This window comes from Lynx canadensis, chromosome C1 (genome assembly GCF_007474595.2).
Source record: "Lynx canadensis isolate LIC74 chromosome C1, mLynCan4.pri.v2, whole genome shotgun sequence".
NCBI classification, from domain to species: domain Eukaryota; kingdom Metazoa; phylum Chordata; class Mammalia; order Carnivora; family Felidae; genus Lynx; species Lynx canadensis.
Genome location: NC_044310.1, coordinates 167517733 through 167539619, shown reverse-complemented (window position 1 = coordinate 167539619; position 21887 = coordinate 167517733). Strand labels below are relative to the sequence as shown.

General features: G+C 37.5%; 1 pseudogene; it reads left to right on the top strand.

Moving 5' to 3' along the window:
- The first annotated feature begins 8508 nt into the window (after positions 1-8508).
- On the top strand, positions 8509-9095 carry LOC115521679 (annotated as a pseudogene).
- Positions 9096-21887: the final 12792 nt, after the last annotated feature.

Here is a 21887-nt window from a genome sequence, read left to right as displayed (position 1 = left end):
TTTACTTTTATATGTTTTTAAGATCCAGAAATTGGTGAAGCCCAGTTTAATGTCAACAGGGCAGAATTAGCTGTAGGCAAATTTATGAAATAGAAAAGTTTTCTTTGGCCCCCTCCAAACATCATCTACTCTATATTCTGTTACTCTGTGAAGAATCCTCAGCACTGAAATCCCTCTTAATGCCTTCTGGTAAGCCAGATACTCCCATGTAGTGTCCTTCTCTGACTGGCCCACCCTAAGTAGGGCTTCATTAGTTAGGTCTTTACTTCACAATAACTTCTAATCAAAACTTAACTTGTCATATATTCTACTCTTATTAGACTCTTTTATTTTAGCTTAAAAATTGTTTATGACTAAGAAGTCAAAGTCTGTTAAGCATTATTACTCATTGGTTATAGTTATATTATTAAACACCAATATATTAAAAAGAAATTCATAAGATCTGCAGTATATTTCCACAAGACCCTTTGTCAGCATTAGTGAAAAAGCAATCATTGGCAACACTCTCACTTCAGATGCCTCCAGCAAAGGTTAAGGGTGTGTTATGTATCCAGGTACAAGGCCATTATGAAATGATGCCTTGAACTCTCTCTTCCCCAGTATAAACAAATGGAACATTTTATGGATGAAATTAAAGGATCATAGAAATATGACATTACATCCTGCATTTTTCTTCTCTTTGGCAAACATCTGGGGATCCAGCCTTTTGTTTTGGGACACCTCTGACTATACCTAGCCAAGGGAACAAGGTTACTACCCCAGGGAAAGAAAGGACCTCATCTGGATGTCCAGACCTGGGTCTTATGGTAATTTTAAGGGATGGTCATAAAAGAGGTATCAATATTTAACTCGTGGGAAGAAAAGTGGAAAAAGACTCAGGATAAAAGCTCTGTTTAGAAATAGTGTCTTTTGACTAGGGATGTTTTCATCCTCATACCTCTTGAGAATCTAAGTTCCACAATAGTGACTAGAAGGTAAGTGGGTTTAATGGTAGCAAATACGGTTTCTGAGAGAATAAGTCAGTCTCCTCCCCCAAGAGTAAACTACATTTTTCTATCATTATTTCTTATTCCTTTCTTGTTTTGTTGCTTCCACACATAATACCAAAGGAAGAAATCAGTCCCTCTTTATCCCCACTTCATAAGTTGAATTTCTCTTTGTTTTTAGAATTTGGTAAGCTAAAAAAATCTCTTTCTCCTCTTCTTGCAGTGAGAATTTAGCTTCCATCCTCAATCATTGGAAATTAGATCACTAGAAATCCAGAGGTTTCAAGAGTAAATAATCTTGACAAAATAAGTTCATATCTGTTGAAACCTTCAGACCTTGTCAGTGGAGACCTTTCACCTTGCACCATTTTCCCATTCAGCACCAGAGGCACAATGATCTTGGCCTGTGGTATTTGAGTGACTTTAAAAAGTGAGATTATAAAAGAGCTATTAGATGGATATGAAAGGAAAAAGAGACAATTCAATAATAGGTGGAGACTTCAATACTCAACTTTTAATAATGGACAGAACAGCTATGCAGAAGATTAACAAGGAAATAGAAGACTAGAACAAGACTATAAATCAACCAGACTTAACAGATACCTATGTAATATTTCACCCAACAATGACAGAATATACATTCTTCTCAAGTGCATAAGGAAGATTCTTTAAGATAGATCACATGCTAGCCCATAAAACACACCTCAAAAACTTAAAAGGACAGAAATAATACAAAGTAGATTTTCCAATCAAAATGGGATGAAAGTAGAATAGAAAAAGATTAGAAAAATCCTCAAACGTGTGAAAATTAAACAACACACTCCTGAATAATCAATGGTTCAATGAAGAAGTCAAATAAGGAACCAGAAAATAGTTTGAGATGAATGAAAATAAAGACACAACATACAAATGATAGATGTATCTAAAGCAGTACTTAATGGGAAACTTATATCTGCAAACGCTTATATGTAGAAAGAAAGATCTCAAATAGTAAAGCTAAGCTTCCACCTTAAAACACTAGAAAAAGAAGAGCAAATTAAATCTAAAGGAAGAAAATAATAAGAATTATTTTATTAATAAAAAGTATAACAGGAATTAATGAAATAGAGAATGCAAAGACAATAGTGAAAAATCAATTTAAAAAAACCTGGTTCTTTATAAAGGTCAACAAGTTTGACAAACCTATGGATAGATTAACCAAGAAAAAATAGAGAAACTTAAAATACTAGAATCAGAAATAAAAGAGAGGATATTACTACCAAACTTAGAGGGGGAAAAAAACTATTACAAAGGAATACTATGAACAACTGTACACTAAAAAATTAGATAATTTTGATGAAATAAACTCTTTGGAAGACACAAACTATTGAATTGATTCAAGAAAAAACAATCTCAAAATATCTACAACAAGTGAAGGGAATGAATTATTAACCAAAACCTACCCAGAAAGAAAATCCAAGCCCAGATGGCTTCACTAGTGAATTATACCAAAGAATTAATAACAGCTCTACACAAACTCTTCCAAATAATATAAGAGGATGAAACACTTCCCAACTCATTACCTTGTATTACCCTGATGCCAAAACCAAACAAAGACATCACAAGGAAAAAAACAAAAAACAAAAAAACTATGGACCAATATTTCTTAAGAATACAGATGCAAATATCCTCAACAAAATACTAGCAAATTGAATCCAGTAACATATTTTTTAAAAAATGATACTCCATGACCAAGTGGGATTTACTCCAGGAATTCCAGGTTAGTTTAACATTTGAAAATCAATTAATTTAATGCATCATATCAATAGAATGAAAAATTAAAATCACACAATTATCTCGATAAACACCAGAAAAGCATTTGAAAAAATCCAGTAACTTTTCATGATAAAGCCACATGACAGTGAAGGAATATGAGGAAACTTCCTCAACCTGGTAAAGGCCACCGTCAAAAAACATTATAGCTAACACCATACATAATGGTGAAAGACTAGATGCCCTACCCCTAAGATCAGGAACAAGACAAAAATGCTTTTTTCAGCACTTTTGTTCAACATTCTACTGAAGGTTCAAATTAGGACAATATAGGCAAGAAACAGAATACATCCAGATTGGAAAAGAAGTAAAACTATATCCAAAGAAGGGCGCCCGGGGGGCTCAGTCCATTAAGCATTGGACTTCAGCTCAGGTCATGATCTTGCAGTTCGTGAGTATGAGCCCAGCATCGGACTCTGTGCTGACAGCTCAGAGCCTGGAGCTTACTTCAGATTCTGTGTCTCCCTCTCTCTCTTCCCCTTCCCAACTCACACTCTGTTTCTCTATCTCAAAAATAAACATTAAAAATAAATTTAAAAACAATAAATAAATAACAACTATGTCCAAACACAGTTGGCATGATACTGTATAAAAGAAATCCTAGGGAATACACTAAAAAATTATTAAAACTAAAAAAAAAATTAATTCAGCAAGTTTTCAGAATATAAGGACAATATACAAAAATCAATAGTATTTCTATGAACCAGCAATGAATAATCTCAATACAAAAATAAGAAAAACATAATTTTTACAATAGCATCAAAATGAATAAAATACTTAGGAACAAACTCAACAAAAGAAGTGCAAAACTCATAGGGCACCTGGGTGGCTCAGTCATTTAAGCATCTAACTTCAGCTCAGGTCATGATCTCACCATTAGTGAGTTCAAGCCCCTTGTAGGGCTCTCTGCTGATAGCTCAGAGTCTGGAGCCTGCTTCAGATCCTGTATCTCCCTCTCTCTATGCCCTTCCCCCACTCATGCTCTGTCTCTCTCAAAAATAAACATTAATTTAAAAAAAAAAAAAGAAGTACAAAACTCATACTTTGAAATTTACAAAACACTGTTGAAGGAAATTAAAGAAAATCTAAACAAATGGAAAAAACATCCATGAGCGTGGGTTGGAAGACTTAATATGGCAATACTCCTCAAACTGATCTACAGATTCAACAGAATGCCTATGAGAAATTCCATCTGACTTATTTGTAGAAATTCACAGGCTGATTGTAAAATTTATATGTAATTACATAGGATCCAGAATAGACAAAACAATCTTGAAAAAGAATAACAAAGTAGGAGTACTTATATTTCCTGATTTTAAACTTACTACAAGTCATTGGTAATCAAAACTGTGTGGTACTCACAAAAGTATAAACATATAAATGAATGGAATAGAACTGAGTCAAGAAATCAAATCATATGTCTATGGCCAACTTAGTTTTTGACAAGGGTGCCAAAACCATTTAATAGGGAGTATTTCAACAGATGGAGGTGGAATTACTGAAGAGCTATGTGTAAAAGATTGAAGCTGGACCTTTGCCCCAGGATACACAAAAATTAACTCAAAATAGATCAAAGGAATAATTGTAAAACTATAAAACTCAAAAAAAAAAAGCAAAGGATATGTTCCCTTGGATTTGAAAAAGATTCTCAGATATGACATCACAAGCACAAGCGACAAAAGAAAAATAGATACCTGAATTTCAGCAAAATCAGAAATGTTTGTGCTTCCAAGGATACCACTGAGAAAGTGAAAAGCCAACCCACAAAATGGAGACAAAATAAATCACGTATCTGATAAGAGACCTGTATCCAAAGTATACAAAGAACTTTTACAACTCAGTACTAGAGAGACACATAAGCCATTTTTTTAAAAAGAGGTGAAATATTGGGGTGCCTGGGTGGCGCAGTCGGTTAAGCGTCCGACTTCAGCCAGGTCACGATCTCGCGGTCCGTGAGTTCGAGCCCCGCATCGGGCTCTGGGCTGATGGCTCAGAGCCTGGAGCCTGTTTCCGATTCTGTGTCTCCCTCTCTCTCTGCCCCTCCCCCCTTCATGCTCTGTCTCTCTCTGTCCCAAAAATAAATAAACGTTGAAAAAAAAAAAATTTAACAAAAAAAAAAAAAAAAAAAGAGGTGAAATATTTAAATGAACGTTTTTCCAAGGAAGATATCGAAGTGGGCACCAACCACATAAAAAGATATTCAACACCATTAGTCATCACAGAAATGTAAATTAAAACCATGGCATACCACTTTGTACCTACTAGGACATTAGAATCAAAAGCCAGATAATAACAAATGTTGACAAGAACGTGAAAAAAATCCAAACTTTCCTAGACTGCTGGTAAGAATGTAAAATGGTGCAGCCACTTTTGAATAGCAATTGCTCAAACATTTAAACATAGAGTTTAAATAAGTTACCATATGATCTACTAATTCCACTTCTTATATATACCCAAAAGAACTGAAAGTAGGCATTCAAATAAATAGTTGTACACAAATAATTAAGCAACACTGTTTACAACAGGCAAGAGGTGGAAATAACCCACATGTCCAACTGATGAATGGATAAATAAAATATGGTATATCCATACAATGGAAATATTATTCAACCATAATAATTAATAGATTATTGATACATGCTCCAGCATGAATAAACCTTGAACACATCATGCTAAGTAAAAGAAGCCAGTAACAGAAGACTAAATGTTAATTATTCCATTTATATAAAATATCCAGAATTAACAAATCAATAGAGATAAAAAGCAGATTAGTGGGTGCCTATGGATGGGCAGGGAGTAAAGAGAAACAAGTAGGGATGGTAATACTAAAGTGAATAGGGTTTCTTTTTGAGGTCATGAAAATGTTCTAAAATCTACTGTTGTAATGGTAGGAGTCATTTGTGAATGTACTAAAACCCTTTCAACTGCACATTGTAATGGCACAATTGTACAGTATGTGAATGATCTCTTAGTTAAGATCCTTTTTAAAAAGCATTGTTCTGAGGGCGCCTGGGTGGCTCCATCTGTTAAGGGTCGAACTTTGGCTCAGGTCATGATGCTCCAGTTTGTGAGTTCGAGACCTGCATCAGGCTCTCTGCTGTCAGTGCAGCAGACAGATCCTCTGTTTCCCTCTCTCTCTGCCCCTACCCCACTCTCATGCACGCTTGCTCTCTCTCTCTCTGTCCCTCTCAAAAATAAACATTAAGGGGCGCCTGGGTGGCGCAGTCGGTTAAGCGGCCGACTTCAGCCAGGTCACGATCTCGCGGTCTGTGAGTTCGAGCCCCGCGTCAGGCTCTGGGCTGATGGCTCGGAGCCTGGAGCCTGTTTCCGATTCTGTGTCTCCCTCTCTCTCTGCCCCTCCCCCGTTCATGCTCTGTCTCTCTCTGTCCCAAAAATAAATAAACGTTGAACAAAAAAAAAAAAAAAAAAAAAAAAAATAAACATTAAAAAAAAAACAGTATTCTAGTTTGAAAACAAAAGTTATTGACTCCCAACATAAAATAATTAAAAGTCTACAAAATAAATGTGATGTTTATTTCATTGATCATTAAATTTAATATTAATAACAATTTAAGTTACCCAGTACAATTTGTAGATTAGATTGTCTCATTTCAAAATAATTCTCTAGCAAGCATTATTATTCTTTAGAAATCAGAACCAAACACAAATAATTTAAACAACAAAACTATAAAAAGCATTTACATCTTGTTCACTGTGCAGAAATTATACTTAATGAGATGTGGGTACACTTATTAGTTCTTCATAAGATATAAAACACAATTTTCAAGAGCTAAGTGTTGCACACTAACCAACTCTTAAAATGTCCCTGCTTTTACATGTCTTTCCCCACAGGCACATGCCCAGACATTGTGTTTGTCAGTAAAAAAGCCTTACTATTGCAATGTCATTCCTCTTGACTCAACACATTTTCGTTTCCAGGGACTCTTGGCCCCAGCTTTCTCCTCAGGTTTTGATCATTAATTCTTTTTTGTCATCTTTCAGCACACCAAGGCTTATGCTTTCAAGTAAGAAATATGGAAAATGTGAACTGATAAACCTATAACATGGACTGAACAGATAAAGCACTACAATATGGATTAGCTCATTTTCATGCAAATGTCTTTATTAAGAGAAAATGTCTTTGTGTCAAGAAAGAAGGGTTAAAAGTGCTAATCTATAAATACCTGAAGTGAAATTCATACAGTACATAAAATTATTCCTCTTGAAATAAAATTATAGCTATTAAGTATTTTAAATGTGGCCAATCATCAAGATAGAAAGCTTAGAGACACTTTGGAGATAGATTATCCTAGGTTTGGATCTCTTGTCTTTCATTTACTGGTTGGATGATCTTGAGCCAGTTGCCCAAATTCAGTTCTCTTATTTTTATAAAAGAGAGTAATAAATTATTCATACATCATAACATTATAAGGAAAAAAAAGGACTATGCCTAGCAAAAATAGGTATTCAAAAATTTTTCCTATCTTAATATTCTCTAAAATAGTGATATCCATAATGGCACCACTGGCCATTCAAGAAATGTTGATTCCTAACAGGAATGCTTGATTCCTAACAGCTAAAAAGATTGATTCTGTTTGTTCTAAATACACACAGGTAGATCAGACACTCGGTAGACGACAAATACATCTTCTCCCTACTGCTTCATACTCCTTAACCTTTTATAATATCTAATAAAATAGTTCCCAAAGAGCTTCCTGTGAAAACTGAGGAGTATAGACTCCAGAACAGGGCAATCACTGGAGCACATGTGATAATTAATAGGCAACAGGCACTCAAGTTTACCGACAGTAAAATAATTGGTCATCCCTCCCTCTCTAGTGTAGCACTGCATCTACAGACTATCTTACATCATAGGGATGTCATGAAGAACTAAAGACCTAATAGAAACTCATAAGATGATTACAGGCACCAAATGCCTACTGAATTAATGAAAGATAAATAAAGCATAAAAGAAGTAAAGGAAGGGAAGGAACGAAGGAAAGACAAAGTTATCCTCAACTGTAGAATAAAGAAAAAGCAACTTGAGTAAGGTCAAGAAAACATGTTAAATAGAATACTTGAGAGAAGCCTTCTAAATGTTTCTAAATATCTGACGTGATTTTATTTCTTTCAACTTGCATTTCTTTCTATTTTTCACTTTCCTTCACAAATCAATTCTTGTGAAACTGTCCTGTACCTATAATGGAAGGGCACACGCATAGTGATAGAAATTTTCTAATGAACTATGGCTCAGAAGATAGATGCTGACCTTTTCATACACCTTCCCTGGATCCTTTCAAAGTTTAGCTTAAAAGAACTGGAGTCAGGAAGAGTTGGGGATTGATTTAGTTAAGTCAATTTCTAAAGCGGTCTGGAAATGAACCATATGGATGAGAACGGGATTTATTTGTTTGTGTTTATATTTTCTCTTTGGCAAAATAAGACTATATATTTCCTACTAGTGGAGGAAGGAAAGAGATCGTTTTGAAAGTGTCTTTATGGTCAAAATGATTTATGAAACAAACTGTGGTGTATCTTCAATTAATATAACAAAATCTAAACAAAGAGTTGAAAAACCACATAATATTTTTAAAGTTTTTAAAATTGTGATTAAAACTACATAACATAAAATTTACCATCTTGGAGAGTGTGGCCAGGTGGCTCATACCAAGCAGGGTTTTCCTTACCAGCGGATTGAGTAGAACGCACTGCCAGTCTTGTAGTCCATTCGCCATGGCTTCTTCTGATATCCCCGTGAAAGAACTGGAGAAGTATGCCTCAGGCCAGGCTTTTAAGCTGATTCTCAGCCCTCAGTCAAATGAATCTGTCCCAGAATTCCCCCTTTCCCCTTCAAATAAGGATCTTTCCCTGGAGGAAATTCAGAAGAAATTAGAAGCTGCAGAAGAAAAACACAAGTCCCAAGAAGTCGAAGTCTTGAAGCAGCTTACCAAGGAACGAGAACATGAAAAAGTGCTTCAGAAAGCAACAGCAGAGAACAACTTTGGTAAAATGGCAGAAGAAAAGCTGACCCACAAAATGGATGCCAATAAATAGATCAAGAGGCACAAAGGGCTGCCAAACTGGAGCATTTGCGAGAGAAGGGCAAGCACATGAAGAATGTGAAATGTGCAAGAACAAAGACTCCAAAGATCCTGCTGATGAAACTGAAGCTGACTAATTTGTTCTGAGAACTGACTTTCTCCCCTTCCCTTTCCCAAATATCCAAAGACTGTACTGGCCAGTGTCATTTCATTTTTGCTGTCCTGACAAATATTCTAGAAGCTAATGTAGGACTATATAGGTAGATCTAGACTGTATGTTGTTGTTTTAGAGGCGAAAAGGGAAAGACTCTTCTCCTAAAGTGTTTCTCATGTAGCTATTTTTCTTGTTGTATCTTTTCTATTTCAGTACACTTGGCTGGGTTAATGGCTAGTACAGTACTGGCTCTGTAAAAAAAACCATGTTTGTGAAAAGAGTATATAGTGGCTTCTTCCAAACTGTTAGATGTTACATCTGTTCACATTTAAATCCCAATTCTGTCCTGATCTTACCAGATGCTCCTGTACTTAACTGGCTAATAAAACTGCATAGTGCTATTGAAAAAAAAATTACCATCTTAACCATTTTAAAATTTACAGTTCAACAGTGTTAAGTATATTCATATTATTGTGAAACAGATATTTGGAACCTTTTCATCTTGCAAATCTGAAACTCTATAATCATTAAACAACTTCTATTTCCCCCACCCGAGCCCCTGATAACCACCAGTGTGCTTTCTATAAATTTTATTATTTTAGATACATCATATAAAAGGAACCATATGGTATCTTTTTGTGACTGGCTCATTTCACTTGACATAATGTCTTTAAGGTCCAATCATGCTGTAGCATGTGAAAAAATGTAAAAAGGATCCCCCTCCTTTTTAAGGGTGAATAATATTCCATTGTATGTATATATCACCTCTTGTTGATCCACTCACCTGCTGATAAACATTTGGGTTGCTTCCACTCTTAGGTATTGTGAATAGTGCTACCATGAACATGGATATGCAAATATTTCTGAGTCCCTGTTTTCAATTCTTTTGGATATATCCTCCAAAGTAGGATTATTGGACCATATGGTACTTCTATTTTTAAACTTTTGAGGAGCTACCATACTGTTTTCCATAGCAATTGCATCATTTTACAATCCCACCAACAGTGTACAAGGTTCCAATTTTTCCAAATACCCACCAACACTTATTATTCTCTGTCTTGTTTTTAAATGTTTATTTATTTATGTTGAGGGTGGGGGGAGAAAGAGAATCCCAAGTAGGCTCCACACAGCGCAGAGTCCAATGCAGGGCCTGATTCCACAAACTGTGATATTCTGACCTGAGCCAAAATCAAGAGTTGGACACTTAACTGAGCCACCCAGGCACCCTATTCTCTGTGTTTTTATTTTTAATAGTAGACATGCTAATGGTTGTGAGGTAATATCTCATTGTGGTTCTGATTTGCATTTTTCAGATGATTACTAATGTAGAGCATCTTTTCGTATGCTTGTGGGCCATTTGTATATCTTCCTTGGATAAATGTCTATTCAAAGCCTTTTTTTTAATTTTTAACTTTTAATTTTTAATCAGATTATTTGATTTTTTGTTGTTGAGTTGTAGCAGTTCTTTATTTATTCTGGTATTAATCACTTATCAGATATAGCTTGCAAATGTCTTCTCCCATTCTGTAGCTTGCTATTTCATTCTGACTGAGCCACTTGATGCACAAAAGTTTTTCAGTTTAATGCAGTCCTATTTTTCCTTTTTTTGCTTGTGTTTTCTGTGCTTTTGATGTCGTATTCCAAGAAATCATTGCCAAGTTCAACATGATGAAGTTTTTGCTCTTTGTTTTCTCCTAGGAGTTTTATAGTTTAGGTCTTGTCTTTATGTCATTAATCCAGTTTAATTTTTGAATACAGTAAAAGATAAGGGTCCAATTTAATTCCTTTGCATATATATGCCCACTTTTACCAAAAATATTTGTGGAAGAGATTATCTTTTCATATTGAATAGTCTTGGCACCCTCGTCAAAGAACATTTGGCTATATATGTGATGGTTTATTTGGGGGCTCTCTACTTTATTCCACTAATCTATTTGTCTGTCTTTATACTAATGCCACACTGTTTTGATTACTGTGACTTTGTGGTATGTTTTGAAGTCAAGAAGTGTGAGTCCTTCAACTTTGTTTTTTTATTACAAAATTGTTTTGACTATTCAAAGTCCCTTAAGAATCCATAAAAATTTTAGGATGAATTTTGCTATTTCTTCAAAAAGTGCTGTTGGAAGGGCACCTGGATGGCTCAGTTGGTTAAGCATCTGACTCTGGATTTCGGCTCAGGTAATGATCTCACGGTTTGTGAGTTCAAGCCCTTCATTTAGCTCTGCACTAATAGCGCGGAGCCTGCTTGGGATTCTCTCTCTGATCCTCCCCTGCTCATGCTCACTCTCTCTCTAATTCAAAATAAATGAATAAACTTTAAAAAAAAAGACTTTAAAAAATTCTGTTGGAATTTTGATAGAGACTGCATTGAACCTGTAGATTACTTTTGGTAGTATGGACATGTTAACAACATTAAGTCTTCCACTCTACGAAAACTTGAGGTGTATTTCCATTTATTTGTCTTCTCTTAAATTTCTTTTAGCAATGTTTTGTGGTTTTTACTGAATAAGTCTTCCACCTCCTTGGTTAAATTTATTCCTAAGTATTTTATTACATTTGATACTACTGTAAATATTGTTTTCTTATGTTACTCTTGTGGATAGTATATTGTTTCATCTGATAGGTTTTTATAAATAATTTGCCATTAGCTTCCCCCCTCTTTGCTAAGATTCTTTTCTATGGTAGGTGCATATAGTCATGAGGCAGAATGGATGTCAGGGTCTGTGTTCCTCTGATGTACACCCATTTCATTGTCAGCCTCTTCCCTGCTTCCAACCATGGTACCTTCAATACTTTAGGAGACCAGAATCAAAATGGAGAGTCAATGAGATGGGTGACAGAGGAGGCTCCTGAGCTTCCCTCCTCCCCACAGATATACCAAATATGCAGCTATACATGGAGCAATTTCCTGTGAAAAAATACAGAAACTAGTTGAGTTACTCCCACACACTGGGCAAATGAGAAAATAACATTGAAAGGAGCCTGGATGGCTCAATCGGTTAAGTGTGTCTGGCTTCGGCTCAGGTCATGATCTCGTGGTCTGTGGATTTGAGCCCTGCATCAGGTTCTATGCTGACAGCTCAGAGCCTGGAGCCTGCTTCAGATTCTGTATGTGTGTGTGTATGTGTGTGTGTGTGTGTGTGTGTGTGTCTGTCCCTCCCACACTCATGCTCACTCTCTCTCTCTCTCATAATAATAAATAAACATTAAAAAAAGGAAAAAAAGGAAATATATTGAAATGGGTAGGAAAGGCTGAGACACACTTTTGCCATAAAACCCACACCTAGTACAGCACTATGCAATAAGAATGGAACACCCAACAGCCAACTTCTCCCTCTGGAGCAAAGGGGGTTGGGATCCTACCTCTAACACTCCAACTTTTAAGACTCCCACCTGTGGGACAGGCTCCCAAACACCTTGTTCTGAAAGCCAATAGGACTTTCATCCATGAGATTCACAAGACTGTATCAAACAGAAAAACAGTTCTTAACTGGCTATCCCCACCAAGGCTCAGCACAGTGAGAACAGACAAAAAATACCCATCTCCCATTCATTCCCTGAAAAGAGTTTATCTACACATATCAAAAGCTGCTTCCTAAAGGTCAGGCTTCTAATTTAGCAGGCATCCAGGGGCTCTGATCCTCCCTCAGAGACTAGGAAAATTGGCAAACATTTCCCCCATCTTCTCCCTCCACTCACTCCAAATCACTAGTATTTCCCTGAAAGAAGCTTGTACATACATCTATACCCCATTTTTTTCCAGCTGCTGACCAAGGGATGGGTCTCTGGATTGCCTGGCTCTGACAGCCAATGGAGTTTCCATTCATGAGCTCCACAGGGATACAGCAAACAAAGAAGCAATTTTTTTTAATGTTATTTTTGAGAGAGAGAGAAAGAGCACATGCATGCAGGGGAGGGGCAGAGAGAGCGGGAGACAGAGAATCTCAAGCAGGCTCCATACTGTCAGCACAGATCCTGACATGGGGCTAGAACTCAGGAACCCATGAGATCATGACCTGGGCCAAGATCAAGAGTTGAATGCTTAACTGAATGAGCTTCAAGGCACCCTCAAAGAAGCAATTCTTAATGGGCTATCACCCCAGAGCTCAACACAGAGAGAGCAGGCAAAAATACCCTTCTTCCAGTCTCTCTATGAGAGGGATTTATTTGCATACTTTAAAAGCTGCTGCCTGAGGGCCAGGTTTCTAATTTAGCATGCATCTAGTGGCTGGCAGCCATCATCTCCAGACACTGGGAAGACCAACAGATACCTCCCCTGTTTTCTCCCTCCAGCCTGCTCCAAGTCACCAGTATTTCCCTGGAAGAAGCTTGTACACATGTCTGCACTCCAAATTTTACAGCTGCCACTCCAGGGACAGATTTGCAAATCACCTGGCTCTCATAGCAGCCAGTCCCACAGGATTATAGGAAACAAAGAAGAGTTCTTACTCAGCTATCCCTCCAGGGCTCAATACAGAAGAAGCAGGTGAAAATGCTCCTCTCCAAGTCTTTCCTTGAAAAGGATCTAGCTTCTTAAAAACTAATGAATGAGCTGGGGGGGGGAGGCAGGGGAAGGGGGGGGATTGGTTTTTGTTTTTAATGTTTATTTATTGTTGAGAGAGACAAAGACAGAGACAGAGACAGAGACAGAGTGCAAGTGGGGGACAAACAGAGAGAGAGGGAGATACAGAATCTGAAGCAGGCTCCAGACTCTCAGCTGTCAGCACAGAGCCTGATGCAGGGCTCAAACCCAAGAACTGTGAGATTATGACCTGAACCAAAGTCTGACGCTTAACCTACTGAGCCACCCAGTTGCCCCACAACTCAAGCTTCTAACTTTAATACATATCTAGGGCCTGACTATGACATAAGTACATACTTTCCCAGCTTCTGCCTGACGTTCCAGCTTCTAATCAATCTACATCTAGGTGCCAACTGTAATCCTCCCTTTTGGAACACTGACAAGACTTAACTACCAGGAGCCACTAAAACAAAACAGGCATCTTGGTCAATCACAGAAGTCCGAGAGAAAGCCAAGAGCTTGTCCGGGTTGATTAACAAGTTTGATCTCCTACATGAGATATCATGTCAAGAGGGAAAGAGGTGGCTATTTTATACAATATACAGAAACCAACAAAGTTAGGAAAATGAAGAAACAGAGAAATACTTACCAAACAGTAGAATAAGATAAAACTCCAGAAAGGGACCTTAAATAAAATGAAAATAAGTAATTAATCTAATAAAGAGTTCAAAATACTGGTCATAAAGATGTTTCTTGAGGTCAGAAGAACAATTCAGTGAAAATTTTGACAAATAGATAGAAAATATAAGAAAATATCAATCAGAAATCATAGAGCTGAAGAAAACAATAACTGACCTGAAATTTTCAATAGATGGACTCAAAAGCAGACTAGATGAAGAAGGAAAAAAAAGGATCAACAAAATTCAAAAGACAGGGTAGTGGAATTCAGCCAATTAGAGAAGTTAACAGAAAAATAAATGAAAAAGAATGAAAATAGCTTAAGAAATTCATGGGACACCATCAAATGGGCCAGTATTCATACTACAGGGATCACAGAAGAAGAGAGAGAAAAAGAGAGCATATTCAAAGAAATAATAGCTTAAAAACTTCCCTAACCTAAGGAAAGAAACAGACATCCAGATCAAAGAATCTCAGAGTAAAAAAAAAAAAAAAAGACAAATCCAAAGAGACTCACTCCAAGATGCATTACAATTAAACTGTTAGAATCTTAAAAGCATCAAGAGAAAAGCAAATTGCTATGAAGAGAGAACCCTCATAAAAGTATCAGCAGATTTTTCAGCAGAAACTTTGCAGGCCAAAAGAGAGTTGGATGATATAGCCAAAGTAATGGGGGGAAGAAGCCTGCCAACCAAGAATACCTTACCTGGCAAAGTAGTCCTGCAGAATTAAAAGAGAGATAAAGAGTTTCCCAGGCAGACAGAAGTTGGGAGAGTTTATCAAGACAGAAGAAGGCAGACAGAAGTAGGGAGAGTTGTTTTGTTCCCAAGCTAAAACAAAAGGGTGCTAATTAGTTACATAAAAACATATGAAAGGTTAAATTCAGTCATATAGGTAAATATATAGTTGAATGAAGAATAATATTGTAATGGTGGTAGGTAAACCACTATTACCACTAGTATAAAAGTTAAAGGATAAAAGTACTAAAAATAAATATAACTACAATAATTTATTAATGGATACGCAATGTAAATAAAGAGCTATAAGTCGTCAGGATGCCTGGGTAGCTCAGACGGTTAAGCATCTGACTCTTGATTTCGGCTCAGGTCATAATTTCATGGTTCGTGAGATTAAGCCCCATGTTGGGCTCTGTGTTATCAGCATGAAGCCTGCTTGGGATTCTTTCTCCCTCTCTCTCTACCCCTCCATTGCTCTTTCTCTCTTTCTCTCTCTCTCTCTCTCTCTCTCTCTCTCTCAAAAATGAATAAACATTTTTAAAAACCATATTTAAAAGATGTAAATTATGATATCAAAAACACAAGAAGCACCTGGATGGCTCAGTCAGGTGAGTGTCCTACTTCAGCTCAGGTCATGATCTCCTGATTCACAAGTTTAAGCCCCCCATCAGGCTCTGGGCTGACAGCTCAGAACCTGGAGCCTGCTTCATATTATGTGTCACCCTCTCTCTCTGCCCCCTACTCTGCTTGTGCTCTGTCTCTCTCTCTCTCTCTCTCTGTCTCTCTCTCAAAAATAAATAAATATTAAAAATTTTTTAATGTTGGGGGAAGCAAAAAATGTAGAGCAATGCATTCAAAGTTAAATTGCTCCAAGCTAAAAACAGACTGTTATAATTTACATAAGCCTTATGATAACCACAAAGCAAAAGCTATAGTGCATACACAAATAATAAATAGAAAGAAATCAAAGCATACCATGACAAAAAAAAGAAAGCAAGAGAGACAAAAAAGAACAAAGGATTTACAAAAGAACCAGAAAACAACAACATTGCAAGAGTAAGTCCATACCTATCAATAATTATTTTAAATATAAACAAACTAAAATTCTCTAATCAAAATATATACAGTTGCTGAATGTATAAAAATAAGACCCATCTATGTTGCCTACAAAGAGACACATCAGGGGCGCCTGGGTGGCGCAGTCGGTTAAGCGTCCGACTTCAGCCAGGTCACGATCTCGCGGTCTGTGAGTTCGAGCCCCGCGTCAGGCTCTGGGCGGATGGCTCGGAGCCTGGAGCCTGTTTCCGATTCTGTGTCTCCCTCTCTCTCTGCCCCTCCCCCGTTCATGCTCTGTCTCTGTCCCAAAAATAAATAAATGTTGAAAAAAAAAAAATTAAAAAAAAAAAAAAAAAGAGACACATGAACTTTAAGGACACACACAGACTGAAACTTAAAGAACACAAAAAAATATTCCATGCAAATGGAAACCAAAATAAAGAAGAGGGAGCTGTACTTAGGGCAAACAAAACAGACTTAAGCCAAAGACTATAACAAGAAATAAACAAAGTCATCATATAATGATAAAAGAAGTCAATTCATCAAGTTGATATAACATTTCTGGCCAAGGTGGCAGAATACCATGGAAGTTCTGAACTTCTCTCATCCCTGAAATGCAGCTAGAACAGCACCAAACCATCTTGCACACCTACAAAATTGACCTGAGGATTAACACAACAATCTGCATAACTTGAGCCATAGAACTCAGGGGGTACTCAGTGCAGAGAGGTGAAATGGATGAGAGAAAAGCTACAGAGGCTAGGGAGCTGTTTTTGTGGAGAGAGGACAGATGGGGGGGGGGGGAAGAGTGCAGCACAGGAAAAGCACTCAGCAGAGGAAAAGCACTCTGCCCAAAGGAGCTGGAGAGAAAGAATAGAAACACAAGGGACTACACAAGAAATCTATTCCCCAAAACCATTGATAAGGAGAAAGGAGAGGGTTTCAATACCATTAGGACTCTATAAACAGGAGAAAACAGAGTCTAAAATTCTGGAACTTAATACCTGGCAGTGTTCTGGTGGGGAGGAAGGGCGAATCCACGGGAGCAGGCAGCGAGGTCTGAGGGGTCTGTAGGTCACATGCAAAGAAGCAGTTCCCCCACTAGGAGGGCATTTGGTAGAGTCCATTTGGCCACCCCACAAACAAAGGTCCCAGGGGACCCCAGGGAGCAGCCATGTTTGCTGGTATTGGAACAAAGACACCAGGGTGTGGTGACACCTGGTGCCAGTTGTGTGTTGTGATTTTCCATAACCCATGAACCACTGCCTCTGAGCAATCGCACACACTTTTTCTGAGGTGCCAGCACATAGCCACAATCTCTGAACCTCTGCCACAGAGAGATTGCAGGAACATCTCTGGGACAAGCCAGCACCCTGCCATTGCTCAGGAAGACCCTCCCCCAGAGGGTTGGCACAGCTCCAAGCCACAGGGCTTTCAGAAGTGAAAAGTTTGGAAACACAGCCCCGAATGAGATAAAATTTGGGAGGGAGGAGTCGCCTGGCAGGCTGACAGCTTGGACTCAGACAGTGTACAAGCAGGGAGTGGACAAAAGCCAGAGACAAAAGAGGAGTGCTTAACTGCCAGTAGGTGAGAGTGCAGAGTTCCTGTGCCAGAGACTAGGAAGCTAGGTGATGCCATTTTCACCTCACCCACGCTTTCACATACATGTGTACACACGCCTCACCAATCCACCCCAGTAAGCCAATCAGCAACAGCTAGTAGAGAACAGAGCCTGTACACCAAGCCCCGTCCAACTGCACACAGCAAGTTCATACCCTAGAGGACCACCACAAGTCTCTCCACCTGCTTAGTGTACAGGCTATAAAGTACTTCACAGTTTGACTTCTAGGGGAAAGTGGATGTACTTTCATTTGGGTTTCATTCTGTTTGCTGGTCCACCTAATCATTTTTCTTTTCTTTTTTTTTTTGCTTTTGCTTAAATTGTTATTTCTTTACTTTCTTAAAATTTTCATGGATACTAAAAGAGAAAAAATTATTTTTATGTCCTTTTTAAATTTTTTTATCTTTCTGCTATATTTTTTCATTTTTTGTATATTTTTTATTCTATTTCACTTTCTTCATTTCATTTTATTCTATTTTATTATGCTTTTTTTTTAATTTTTAAACTTTTTCCTACTTTCTTTTTCTCTTTTTTCTCTATGCTACCATGCTTCTTTCAACAACCAGACCAAAACACACCTAGACTCTAGCTTCCTTTATTTAATTTTTTAAATTTTATTATTTTTTCTTCCTCCAAAATGATAAAATGAAAGAATTTACCCCAAAAGAAAGAACAGGAAGAAATGATAGCCAGGGGCCTAATCAACACAGATATAAGCAAGATCTCTGAACTAGAATTTATAATCACAGTAATAAGAATACTAGCAGGGGTGGGGAAAAAAAGCATAGACTCCCATTCTGTGGAGATAAAAGAAGTAAAAGCTTGTCAGGACAAAACTTAAAATGCTCTAACTGAGATGCAATCTCAAATGGATGCCACAGCAGAAAGGATGGATGAAGCAGAGAAGTGAACCGGCAATACAGAAGACAAAATTATGGAGAATAATGAATCCAAAAAAAAAAAAAAAAGAGAAAGAGAATTAAAGAGTATGATATAAGAATCAGAGAACTCAGCAACTTATTAAAAAGGAATGACATTTGAATCATAGGAGTCCTGGAAGATGAAAAGAGAGAAAAAGGAGTAGAAGGTTCAGGTGAGCAAATTATAGCAGAAAACTTTCCTAATCTGGGGAAAGACACAGACACCAAAATCCAATAAGTACAGAGAACTCCCATCATATTCAACAAAAACCGACCATCAACAAAACATATCATAGTCAAATTCACAAAATACACAGACAAGGAAAGAATTATAAATGCAGTAAAGGAAAAAAAGTACTAAACCTATAAGGAAAGACAGATCAAGTTCATAGCAGATCTATCCACAGAAACTTGGCAGGTGAAAAAGGAGTGGCAGGATATATTCAATGTGCTGAATTGGAAAAATATGCAGCCAAAAATTCTTTATCCAGCAAGGCTGTCATTAAAAATAGGAGAGATAAAAAAAAAAAATAGGAGAGATAAAGAGTTTCCCAGACAAACAAAAACAAAGGAGTTCAATGACCACTAAACCAATCCAGCAAGTAATTATAAGAGGGACTCTCAAAGTGGAGAAAAGATAAAACAAAACGAAAACCAAAAACAACAAAGTCTGGAAGGGACCAGAGAACAGCACCAGAAATTCCAACTCTACAGGCAGCACAATGGCAAATTCATAACTTTCAGCACTCACTCTAAATGTCAACAGACTAAACGCTCCAATCAAAAGACACAGGGTATCAAAATGGATAAGAAAACAAGATCCATCTATATGCTGTTTACAAGAGACCCATTTTAGACCTAAAGATACCTTCAGATTAAAAGTAGGAGGATGGAGAACCATCTATCATGCTAATGATCACCAAAAGGCAGCTAGAGCAGCCATACTTGTATCAGACACTACATTTTATTTATTTTTAATTTTTTATATTTATTTTTGAGAGTGAGAGAGAGAGAGAGGATGAGAGAGGAAGGGGTAGAGACACAGAATGTGAAGCAGGCTCCAGGCTCTGAGCTATCAACACAGAAAATGATATGGGGTCCAAACTCAGGAACCGTGATCATGACCTGAGCCAAAGTCAGATACTTAACCGACTGAGCAACTCAAGTGACCCCAATTTTTTAAAATAAAGACTGCAACAAGAGATGAAGAAGGACATTATATCTTAAATAAAGGTCAAGCCACCAAGAAGAGCCAACGATTGTAAACATTTATGCCCCGACATGAAACACCCAAATATACAAATCAATTAATCATGAACATAAAGAAACTCATTGATAATAATACCATAATAGTAGGGGACTTCAACACCACCACTTACACCAATGGACAGATCATCTAAGCAGAAAATCAACAAGGAAACAATGGTTTTGAATGACACGCTGGACCGGATGAACTTCACAGATATATTCAGAACATTTCATCCTAAAGCAGCAGAATACACATTCTTCTTGAGTGCACATGAAACATTCTCCAGAATAGATCACATACTGGGACACAAATTAGCCGTCAACAAGTACAAAAAGATCAACATCATACCGTGTATATTTTCAGACACAACGTTATGAAACTCCAGATCAACACAAGAGCAAATATGGAAAGACCAAGAATACCTGGAGATTAAGAACATCCTACTAAAGAATGAATGGTTTAACCAAGAAATTAAAGAGGAAAATAAAAAGGACATGGAAGCCAATGAAAATGATAACACAACAGCCCAAAACCTCTGTGATGCAGCAAAGGCACTCATAAGAGGGAAGTATATAGCAATTCAGGCCTTCCTAAAGAAGGAAGAAAGGTCTCTGATACACAACCTAATCTTACACCTCAAAGAGCTGGAGAAAAAGAACAGCAAATGAATCCTAATACCAGAAGAAGACACGAAATTATAAAGCTTAGAGCAGAAATCAATGCTATCCAAAAAAAAAAATTGAATTAGTAATCAAAAATCTTTCAAAAAAACCAGAGTCCAGGGCTGGATGGTTTCCTAAGGGAATTCTACAAAACATTTAAAGAAGAGGAAACACGTACTCTGTTGAAGGTGTTCCAAAAAATAGAAATGGAAGGAAAACTTCCAAACTCATTCTATGAGGCCAGCATTACCTTGATTCCAAAAACAAAGACACCAGTAAAAAGGAGCACTACAGTCCAATTTCCCTGATGAACACGGATGCAAAAATTCTCAACAAGATACTAGCCAACCACATCCAACAATACATTAAAAGAATTATTCAGTGCAATCAAGTGGGATTTATACCCGGGATGCAGGGCTGATTCAATATCAGCAAATCAATCACTGTGATATATCACATTAATAAAAAAAAGAATAAGGGGCACCTGGGTGGCTCAGCTGGTTAAGCGTCTGACTCTCGCTTTCAGCTCAGGTCATGATCTCACGGTTTCATGAGTTCAGGTCCCACATGGGGCTCTGTCTTGGCAGCAATGAGCCTGCTTGAGATTCTCTCCCTCCCTCTCTCTTTCTGCCCCTCCCCCATTCATGCTGTCTCTGCCTCTCTCAAAATAAATAAATAAACTTAAGAAAAAAATAAGAAACACATGATCCTCTCAATAGATGCAGAGAAAGCATGTGACAAAACACAGCATCCTTTCTTGATAAAAACACCCAAGAAATTAGGGATGGAAGGATCATACCTCAAGATTATTAAAGCCATATACTAAAGACGGTATATCACCCATCTTATGATGACGGTATATCATCATATAAAGACGCTAATATCATCCTCAATGGGGAAAAACTGAGAGCTTTCCTACTAAGGTCAGGAACAGAGCAAGGATGTCCACTATCACCACTGTTATTCAACAAAGTGTTGGAAGTCCTAGCCTCAGCAATCAGATAACCCAAAGAAATAAAAGGCATCCTTGGGGCGCCTGGGTGGCTCAGTCAGTTAAGCATCCAACTTCAGCTCAGGTCATGATCTCACAGTCCATGAGTTCGAGCCCCATGTCAGGCTCTGTGCTGATAGCTCAGAGCCTGGAGCCTGCTTCGGATTCTGTGTCTCCCTCTCTCTGCCCCTCCCTTACTCATGCTGTCTCTGTCTCAAAAATAAATTTAAAAACATTTTAAAATTTTTTTAAAAAAGAAATAAAATGTATCCAAATTGGCAAGGAGGAAGTCAAACTTTCATTCTTCACAGACAACATGACACTGTATATGGATAATCCAAAAGATTCCACCAAAAAACTGCTAGAACTGATCCATTAATTCAGCAAAGTCACAGTATATAAAATCAATGCACAGAAATCAGCTGTACTTCTGTACACCAATAATGAAGCAGCAGAAA